The 10,633-nt window shown below is 38.8% G+C and overlaps 1 long non-coding RNA gene across 1 annotated transcript; it reads right to left on the reverse strand.

Moving 5' to 3' along the window:
- Positions 1-5,936: 5,936 nt before the first annotated feature.
- LOC147853961 (uncharacterized) lies at positions 5,937-7,340 on the reverse strand. The gene is made up of 3 exons (XR_015531196.1): positions 7,237-7,340; positions 6,859-6,994; positions 5,937-6,749 (listed from the first exon to the last, which is right to left on the reverse strand). It is a non-coding gene; the product is annotated as an uncharacterized LOC147853961 (long non-coding RNA).
- Between the last annotated feature and the right edge of the window lie 3,293 nt (positions 7,341-10,633).

Genomic DNA, 10,633 nt, shown 5'->3' on the forward strand with positions numbered 1-10,633 from the left:
GTTGGCTTCGGCTCCCGTTCATTTCTTTGGCCACGCCCCCTACATCCGTCCTCGACTTCGTCAGCTATCCCAGAATTGAATTCCTCATCCGATTAAGCTTTCATGCCATCATCTCTCTCCTGTCCGACTTCACTCCCCCCCCCTCAAGTTTGGCATGTGAAGATGCTACAAGCCAAGCATGCTCAAAAAATGCCGCAACTTGTCGAGGCCGAGAGGTTTGGTGAAGATATCGACAAGTGTCGATCCGTCAAAACATACACGAGTGCAACTTCATCGGAGAGAACTTGTTCACAAACAAAATGATAGTGCACCTCTATATTCTTTGTCCGGGCATAGAAAACGAGGTTCTTCGCAAGTTGGATGCTGTTGAGGTTGTTGTAGTATATTACTGTTAGTTCAGATACCTCCACATGCAAATCCTTTAAGAGCCTCTTGAGCCATATGGCTTCGCAAGTCACGACAATCACTCCTCAATATTCGGCCTCAATACTCGATAGTGCTACTATCGGTTGTTTCTTGTTGCTCTATGTGATCGCGGTGCTTCCAAGTTAGAATGCAAACCCAGATGTAGACCTCTGATCGCTGGCATTTCCGACCCAATTGGCATCTGTGTGGCTAACTAGATGTTCGACTACACCTACTTGATTGAAGGTGCATTGAAGGTGTTTTGTGCTTGGCTGCGACATGAACTGACTAATCAACCCAATCAGATAACTGAGCTCCGGCCGGGTGATGGTTAGGTATATAAGGCTTCCGATAATTTGTCGGGACCATGTCAGATCGCACGACGCTTCAGATCATTTATGAAGCTTAACATTTCTATCTAGATGATTTGAGGCAGATTACAATCTATCATTCCGAACTTGAAGAGCATATTCAACACATAATGTCATTGGCTGATTAGTATGCCTTCGACAGTGCAGATTACTTCAATCTTGAGGAAGTAATGAAGGTCCTCTAGATCCTTCATGTTGAATGATACCGCAAGTTGGGATTTGACAAGACCTATTTCTTCCAAGTTGGCGCTGATGATGACTAAATCATTGACATATTGCAAAATGCTTATTGGCCCATCTCGACCTTGCCGAATGAAATATGAGGAGTCCAATTTCGATGTAGCAAACCCCATCCGACATAGTCGCTGCGTGATCATTGCGTTCCAAGCACGCGTGGCTTGCTTTAGTTCATAGAGGGACTTCTTCAGTCAAAAAACGGCCGACGTGTTCAATCCGAACTGAAATCTGGGAGGCTGCACCATGTATACTTGTCCTCAAGCTCACCTTGCAAGAACGTGTTCTTCATGTCCATTTAATGCAAGTGCCATCCCTTTGTCGCGGCTACTGCTAGCAGCACCTGGACGATTGTCATTTTGGCAACTGATGCGAACGTTTCGTCGTAGTCGATGTCGTGCTGTTGCATGTATCCCTTGGCCACCAATCTAGCCTTGTATTGGTTGATGGAGCCGTCGGTGTTGTACTTGACCTTGTACACCCATCTACGTCTGATCGGCTTTACACCCTTAGGGGCATCAACCAAGTCCCATGTCTCGTTTTTCGCAAGTGCACACATCTCTTCCTCCATGATGGCATGCTAGTTAGTTCGCGTTGTCGTGAAGATTTTCGGCAACGGTGTGAAAATTGCATGGAATGTACAAAATCGAGTGTGGTTCTTCACACACAATCTGAAACAATAATAGTGAAGATATTATTTTATACTAGTTTAATATCTTGGTACGAAAAGATGGATGTCTTCAAGAGCTTCCAAATGTACTTTACTACATTTGAAACAGACAACTAAATGTCACGTTATGTGAATGTGAAGTTTGAGAAGAAGAAGAGAAAAACAAAACTATGAGATATCCCACATAGATAGGACAAATCAGGATCCCACAGTACATAAGCAGAGCCAAAACTCATTACTTTTTGTCTATGAGTGGAGCACAGAATGTTCTTGAGCTAAACTAATCGGATGAATGGGTGTGGCCTAACAACTTGTAAAGGTTTTGGCCGACTGGATGGAGCCGGCGACCCGGCGATGGAGACCGGGACCGAATGGTGACGAACAGGATCGGATCGGGATCAGATTGAACCGGTCGTGGGACAGACGGATCAGTTGGTTGATCGCGGTGTATGGTGTTTTGAAGATTTTCGGTGTAAATACAAGACCAAAAGCCTAGTAGCATTTTGTGTTTTAAAAGGGATGTGAGCAAGGCATGAAACTTGCACCTCCAAGATAGGAAGCAATATACTTACCACTAAGCCAAGTCATTTCCTTAAAAGTTATATTTTTATCATTACACTTTTACATGTAAATTCTCATACATGAGAGCTTAGATGATGACATGGCAAGCATGCATTGCATGCATTACGTGCATATCTTGCAACCTCACATGCACCATATGCATGGGGGCATCTATAAAAGAGTGGAGGAATCAAGCAAATGAAACTAATAAAAAATTTGGGAAAAAAATAAGAAACTTGTAACCCTATTGTTGATGTATCTTCTCTCTTAAATCTAAAAGTTAAAAGTTCAATATTTATCTCAATATCTCTCTTTCGTCATATCAATCTCTTTCAATCTATCTTAAATACTTTCTCGCTAAAGCTAGTACAAACTTCGAATCCTTCCGGTCCAAAACCCCGACGGTTCTGCCTCACGATCCGCACGTAGTGACAAATCTTCACAACATCGTCCGTCGCCACCTCTACGTAGTCCTCCAGCTCACACACTTTCGTCACCTTTGCCATATACGCATAGTGATGCGCCATGTAGTTGTTGTCTCTTGAGAGTTAATGGGCAAACAACATATATCGTACCCAAAATTACAATATTTCTCTCTAGAACAAATGTTCTATATTATTTCCAATATAAAAAGGAAATTACTCACAAATTTGACATAGAAAACTATTCATCTTGGACCAATGATAACAACAATACTAAGAGGTTTGATAGAGAGAACTATTTTTTCAGTACCAAACCATAATAGGGGATCGCAGACAAGTTTATTAAGAAAGAAGAAACCATACTTACAGTCACAAATGTGTGAAGGAATATGGAACCAAACATTGATACTTAAGATTAATACAATGACTGGGTACATGTGAACATTACCAAACAAAATGAAAATTTCACATACGATTAATCTAACGTTGTTGCAACTATTAATTAAGTTATAATATTGTCAAATAAACTAGCATTCTATTTTTGAGCAATGAAAACAATTTTTGTTGATTCACAAAGCCATAGGTGGAGATTATACACAGATTTTGACAACGAAATTTTATTAGTCAGAGACCATAGCTTGCATCCTTTAAACTACCAACAAAATATAGTTGCAAAACACTTAAGGATTCTTTAGATTTTCCTCCAACGCAAGGTGCGAACTTAATGGCACTTTAAAGTAGACCATCTTAAACCATTCATCTTCCATACCACCACATAATCGAATCCATGTGGTTCAAAGGTCAATAAACTCCCTCTCATAAATGTTTTACTCTATTATTGAGGACATACGCAAGTGAAAGAGTTCCACTGACACTTCCGTTGCATTGCAATGTCAAATGTACTTTTCTTTAAATTGTTGCACCAATAGTTGGTAATTAACTTGCTGGTTAGGTCGCACGGACTCACACTGATTCCTTGCTCATCCATAAAAAGTGGCCACCAATAGAGGATGCTTCTCAAAATCCGTCATCTTCCTTATTGACATTGCATGATGTTCGAAGGCATCCAACAACGCTCCTACATCTTGAACCCCATCACCTGCAAAAACAAACGGAAAAGCCATATTGGCTAAAAACAAGACCTTCCAATGGGGTGAATAGATTTTGCCCTCCCTCTAACACGGAAAGATTTTGTCCTCCTTGGAGCGCCAAAATGGTGAAGAGAGATAGAGAAAAGGTAAAGACGAGAAGAGAAAGAGAAAGGAATGTTATATCACTCCTCCTTAAATGGGTAAGAATACCCTCCTATTTATAGATTTTTGGTTGCGTTATTCTTGTTTTTCTTTTCCTTTTAAAATATCCTCGAGTTTATGTAAGGTGTTTATTTTTTACATCACTATTTCTCCTCTATAATCCCAAAATTTTCATACAAGATATTTTGGGAATGCTCTCATTTTTTCATAAAACATTTCCTTTGAAATCTGGATATTGGATGAAGAAGTTATGAGCTTTTTTCTCTACCTAAATCTTTATATCCACACCTTGCTTTTTTAAGCTTTTTTCTACTTTTGAAAAATGTCGCTAACTTTATATCCCATCAAGTTCCGTCCTCCTTTAATACTTGATCCTTTCATATCACGCTTTATTCTTATATATCTTAGAATCCAATGTATTTGCAACAATTGTTTCTTTCGAACATAAAAGCTGACTTCACACCTAGGATTGAAGGCTCTCAAGGAGTTAGGGTTAAATACAGCCAATTAATACAACAAACACTTCATTAAGATTCAAGAAACATGATTATACAAGAGAAACCCTTTATATATTAGGATTCAACAAATAGTTCCTTAATTTCAATGGTTTTACAAAAGGATTAGTTAGGATTTTTACGAGAAATCAACAAAAACAATATTATTGAGCTTGGTTAGAATCCAAGCTTAGTAATATCTCCAAGACCTTGGCTACGATAAATGGAAATGATGGCTTTTGTTGATGTAGTATACTTGGGCCATTTTATGCTTCCTTTCTCAATGGAGAGCCGAACTCCAATAGAAGAAGAAAAGGTTAAAGGATAGGTGGTCCAACTCCACTTTCACACTCCTACACTCTTAAACTCCAAGTAAGAAATAATAATAAGAAGAAAAAACCCTCCAAACACCAAAATGAGCATGCCTTTCCTTTTTTTATATAGTAAGAGGGCATCGCCACCAACCACATTTAATGCTCACCTAGCCCTTTTCCATAAAATATGCAGAGAATAGGTTCTTCATTCGCTGACTGAGGCTTCAACATAGTTTTTGTACTAGTATATTTAAATTTATGTTGCTTGAACTTCATGGGTGTACACCCCAAACAACTTTTGTGGAAGTCATTAGTGTATATACACATGTCAATTCTTTCCTTCCTCTCACTCAAGAAATCAATTCTTGGTTGAACAGTTCCTGCGGTAATCTTTTTCTAGCTTTCAACATTGTCCTCCATTCTCAATAACCTTCTTCAAAATATACGATAAGCCTCTAGGACCTTAGCCTAGCAAGGCACGAGTCCAATTGTGCTTGTCTATCCTCCAAAATGAATGTTAGATCTTTTCTAAAGTATTTGTCTCTCTAGTCAATTGATGAGAGCTCATTCTACTTCTTCTCAAATTCTCTCAATAATTCTATAACCACTCTCAATCATTTCTACTATTAGAGAGTCAACCTTGAAGCCTCACCCAAGTTCATTATATGTTGTGTAGGTTCCAGTCATATAAGTAAACGAGATGGTTGGGGGAATGAGAGTGGGAATATGTGTGACACATGTTGGAGAGTATGAAGTGAAGCTAAACACATTTATTTCTTGACTATATCAATTTACACCACTTAAACAATAACACTTTGATCATCTTGAGAATGTAAGATGACTTAACTTACACATCTAATGCATGTGTGTAGGGAGAGATATTCAAACACTCGCTCATCTCTTGATGGTTAAAAACTCTTGTGAGTGACCATTCCCCTTTCACCCTTGTTTGGTTTCCTCCTACATGAAACTCTTCCTTTTTTCCCTCTTATTCTCTTTAATTGATATTGTCTTCTTCTTCTTCTTTACTTCACACTCTTTAATCTTTAATGGTATTGTCCGCAACTTCACTTTATTCCTTATAAATCGGCCATGTTTAAGTTTTTAGAATCTTCCTTAAAATCATACATATGGCCTTAAGTACATAGGCCTTTATTAATTCATAATTATGAAAATGGTTTTCCTTACACTTCAGAACAATCTATTCTTGAATTTATCAATATGCCCACTTACTAAAGAAACAACTAAACGAATGGGTGATTACAAATCAATTACTGAGCTACATGTTAGCTATAATAGCACGTAACTGTTTTTCACATGTTTTTAGCTAGCTATTTGTTTCATAATATAATACACAATTACAATTTATAGGTATCTTTTATAATCCCATATAAGCAAGCTCGTCATCAACCAAATTGGTATTCTTACTTTTTCCACGTGATTTGTGTTCAAAGGATAAGTCACAATAATCTTAGGTAATCTTTAAATCATCTAGCATGTTTATTGGCATTTGTTGTGCATATCCCGAACGCTACTACAACCTCTCCATAACCTCTAATGTTTGTAACCCTTAGTGTATGGTTTCGCATTTTGTTGGGTGGCCCAATAAGGTGTCTTTGGATTCCTCTCGGCGAGACAAATCTATTTCACCCAAATCGGAGATTAAAGGAGATAGATGTTTCTGATTAGCAAGCCCGCCCTTTGGTTAACATGCCCAGCAGACATATCTGGAAGATGGTCACATCCACATGCAATGGAGATTGATTTTTTCCATTCTAATTTTAAGGGAGAGAAGAATATGGAATAAACACTCATACAATCAATCAATTATTAGTATCTTGTGATGGTGTAGAACAACATTAAAGAAGAATTAATTGTTCGATTTCACGTCCTAATAATCAGAAATAATAACAATAATACATCATTTGCGAAGCCTGTAAGTCTTTTTGTAGATTAATAATACTACAGTATGAAGCTCAAAAGCAGCATTCTTCAAGTATACAACAGCAACAGAGGGCAGCCAAGCTGTAGACATCATCAACCAAAAAGATCAATTTAGTTTATTGCCCAATATATATATATTACGTGCTGATTGCAGGAGATTAGGAGGATTTGATGGGAGCAGAAAACAAACCATCCCTTGACGAATCCTTTGTCTTGGGGGCCATTCCTTGATTGGGGGCGATCCGATGACAGTCTAATCTTGTTGGCCGTTGCAGAGATGCCAATTGGCGCCGGTTGCTGCTGCGCAGCATGAGGCAGAGGGTAGCCTGGTATGTAATTAATGAATGTACAGTGCAAAGCAATTTAGCCTAGTTTCTTTGTAAAATTAAAATTTGGTGGCTGCATCAAATCAAACTCCTAATTAATTAGTAGGTTGAGGGAAATGAATCATCACTGTAGTTTTGTGCGAATCAATGAAGTTCAACAAAAATCTAATATTAATTTGGTGTGTGGTATACTAATAATAATAATAATGATGTATGTATGTATGTATGTATAATATAATAACCTGGTGGAGGATATCCTGCTACGTCGCTCTGGTGGTGTAGCTGATGAGCCGCCATGGCAACTTCCAGGACTTAAGAATGCGTAAGAAGCAAGCCAAGTATTTTATACGTGTATGTATTTGAATGATTCCGATGGCTCTCACGAATGATGATGATGATGATGATGATGATGATGATGATGATGATGATGATGATGATAATGATGTGTCCAGGCATCTATCTTTCCACGCTGTTATCCACCATCCATTCATTCATCCATCCATCCTGAACTATCAATCCATCCAATGAAGACGATTCTCCGCGGCCAGCTCAACTATCAATCCTGGACTCACCCACCATCCACTCACTAACGTCGTTGTATATATATATACACACACACACACTTTTCATCAGATTCTCCACACTGTCCTGTCCCCCACCCAACAAGTTCTCATACTTGCATGTTCCATGGCGATGGTCTCTTTGTCAAAAAACATGAGATGCTTTTTAGGCATTCATCCTAGCTATCCATATCTATGTATATACATACATACATACATAGCTATCCGCCAGTAGTTTATTGGTTCTATTTTTTTTTTTAAAGAATTCGGTTTGGTTCTAAAACTCGGGTTTATTGGTTTAAATGGTTTGGTTTAAAGATTTATTAGTTTTTCGTTAACTATTTTTTTCCCTTAATAGTTTGTTAATTTAATGGTTTAATTAATGTTTTTTCGTTGATTTAATAAATTTAACTTAAATGCTTATTTAATTTAATGTATTTTTGTTTATTTTGATTTTTAATTAGCTTGACTTAAAATGCTTAGGTTTAAATCTTTTATTTTAAATGGTTTGGTTTAGTTTTCAACTTTGTCCTAAATGGTTTGGTTTACCGTTTCTTAAATGGTTTGGTTTAAATGGCTTGAGAGTTCGTAAACAATTTGGTTTACTTTTTGTTTTATATAAATGGTTAGATTCATTTCGGTTCGGTTTAAAGGGAAAGAAACTGTCAGGAATAGTACTAAAACAGAGAGAGAATTATTACTAAAGAAGGGAAGTACTATTAGTACCAAGAGGACGGACTACGTAAGACTCACGAGAGAGAGAGAGAGAGAGAGAGAGAGAGAGAGAGAGAGAGAGAGAGATGATAACAGATAATATTATGTGAAGAATAAGTACAAAATAACTATGTGGCTTAAGACTGGTGTTGAACCAATTTGGTTCGATATAATGCTTTGTGCCTCTTTTTATAGTGTTCACAGGAATAGTCCTGAAGCTTCTAGAATGTTCCAGAGAAATATGGAATATACAATAATTTTCTATAGTAAAACTTAAATGAAAATAATATCCTACGTATTACAATAGATAATGTAATGGTCAAGAGCTTGATCCATATAACATAAGGGAGCTGACGAGTGTCACGAGTCAGTGCTGATTGTAGACCGGGTTTGTCCGGATACTTTCGGTGGAAATCAGCAAGAAGATCCTAAGCATTGGCGACATGCTCGACGGGTTCCCAAGTACGTTCGCTCGGACTATAGCCGAGACAATCGACCAAATAATAAAGTTTGTTCAGGACGACAACAACTTCATACTTCGGGCCGAAGTCCAACTCAAGTGGGGGCGGCAGTGGTGTAACACGATCGGGAATAGTGTTGGCCTGATAAGGTTCGAGAAGAGAACTATGGAAGACTGGATGTATCTGAAAGTGCAAAGGAAGATCAAGGCGGAACGTGACATCATTAATCTTGTCGGTAATACGGAAAGGACCGAGTCGTCGATAATCCAATTTGTCGCACGATTAAGTTGTCTTGATGTGACGACATAAGAGCCATACTCGATCTCTGATGGCAAAAGAGGAGGGAAGCCGATGACGATCTGCATAAGGCTCTTCCAAAATTTGGAGACGAATTGAGGTCCTCGGTCACTGATGATACTGTCTGGGAGGCCATGATGCCAAAATACCTCACACATGACAAGGGTTGCGGTTTCCTCACAAGTGATGGCCTTAGTACAAGGCACAAAATGTGTCATCTTAGTATATCAATCGACGGCGGTTAAGATGGCATCAAAACCCTTCGAGACTGGAAAATCTGTGATAAAATCAAGACAAATGGATTGCCACAGCTTACTTGGAATTGGTAAGGATTCCAACAAGCCATATGAATGATGTCGTGGCATCTTTGCTTGGCAACAAGCATCATAGGTCCGAACATAGTCGTCGACAAAACGTCGTATATGGGGCCACCAAAAGGATCGTCAAACTAGATCCAACGTCTTAGTACTACCGAAATGTCCAATTGTATGGGTGTCGTGACAATTTTGGACGATTTGAAGGCGACAGGAGCAATCGGGAACATACAGGAGTTTTTTAAAGAATAAAAAACCATCATGATATTCAAATTATCAGTAGTCCATACCTGGTTGTTGAGACTGGGAACAGGATGCTCGAGAGGCATCAATTTGTGCTAGAATGGCTTGAGCAAAACTATCCGTCTTCAACTTTGCACGTATGGCATCCATAATCCGGGAATCTAGTGGAGTGTGAAAACTCCGCGTTGTGTGCAAACGTGTTGGTCCCAAGATTACCTGCTTTTGATTATCAAATGCTGGATCACTCCGATGAGGTGCAAGATATGAACGTCGTGATAGTGCATTTGCTTTTCCTTGCTGCTTCCTCGACTGATATGTGATTTTGAAGTCAAAACGTGTAAGGAATTGGGCCCACCGAGCTTGCCGTTGATTTAGTAAGTGAGCGTTCGGGAAGTAAGCAAGATTTTTGTGATCATTGAAGACGATGACCGGATGAGGAGAGCCCTCTCAGAAGTGCCACCATTGCACAAGTGAATCCACGATGGCTAATAACTCCTTGTCATGTATCTCGTAGTTAATATCCGCGACATCAAATTTGTGTGAGTGGAAAGCCACAAGATGTAACTTTTCTTTATCTCCTTGTTGTGAAAGGATGCTACTGAGGGCGAAATCCGATGCATTGGCCTCCATGATGAATGGTTTGTTTGTATCCACATGAGCTAGAATAGGAGCTGATGTAAAGGCTTTCTTAAGATGTATAAAAGCCATGTCCACTTCATTGGACGAAAGAAATGACTGTCCCTTCTTGGTAAGCTGTGTGAGAGGTAAAATAATTTTCGAGTAATCTTGTATAAACTTGCGGTAGAAGTTAGCAAAGCCTAGGAAACATTGCACATCTCGTAACGAACACGGAGTTTGCGACTCTAGCACAGTTTGGACTTTAGTTGGATCCATGGAGATGCCTTTTGAGGAGATGACGTTGTCGTGCCTTTCGGCTACGGATTGTTGCGTCAGTTGGGCGGGAACCATTGAGGTTTTGGACTAGGAGAAAAGAAAATTCTAAGGCAATTAAGAATATGAAATATATTGTAAGAAAGAAACATATGAAAA

The sequence above is a fragment of the Azolla caroliniana genome, unplaced genomic scaffold, assembly GCF_043228905.1.
Source record: "Azolla caroliniana isolate FFs.n. ecotype wild unplaced genomic scaffold, voAzoCaro1.0.p SCAF_16, whole genome shotgun sequence".
Classification (NCBI taxonomy): domain Eukaryota; kingdom Viridiplantae; phylum Streptophyta; class Polypodiopsida; order Salviniales; family Salviniaceae; genus Azolla; species Azolla caroliniana.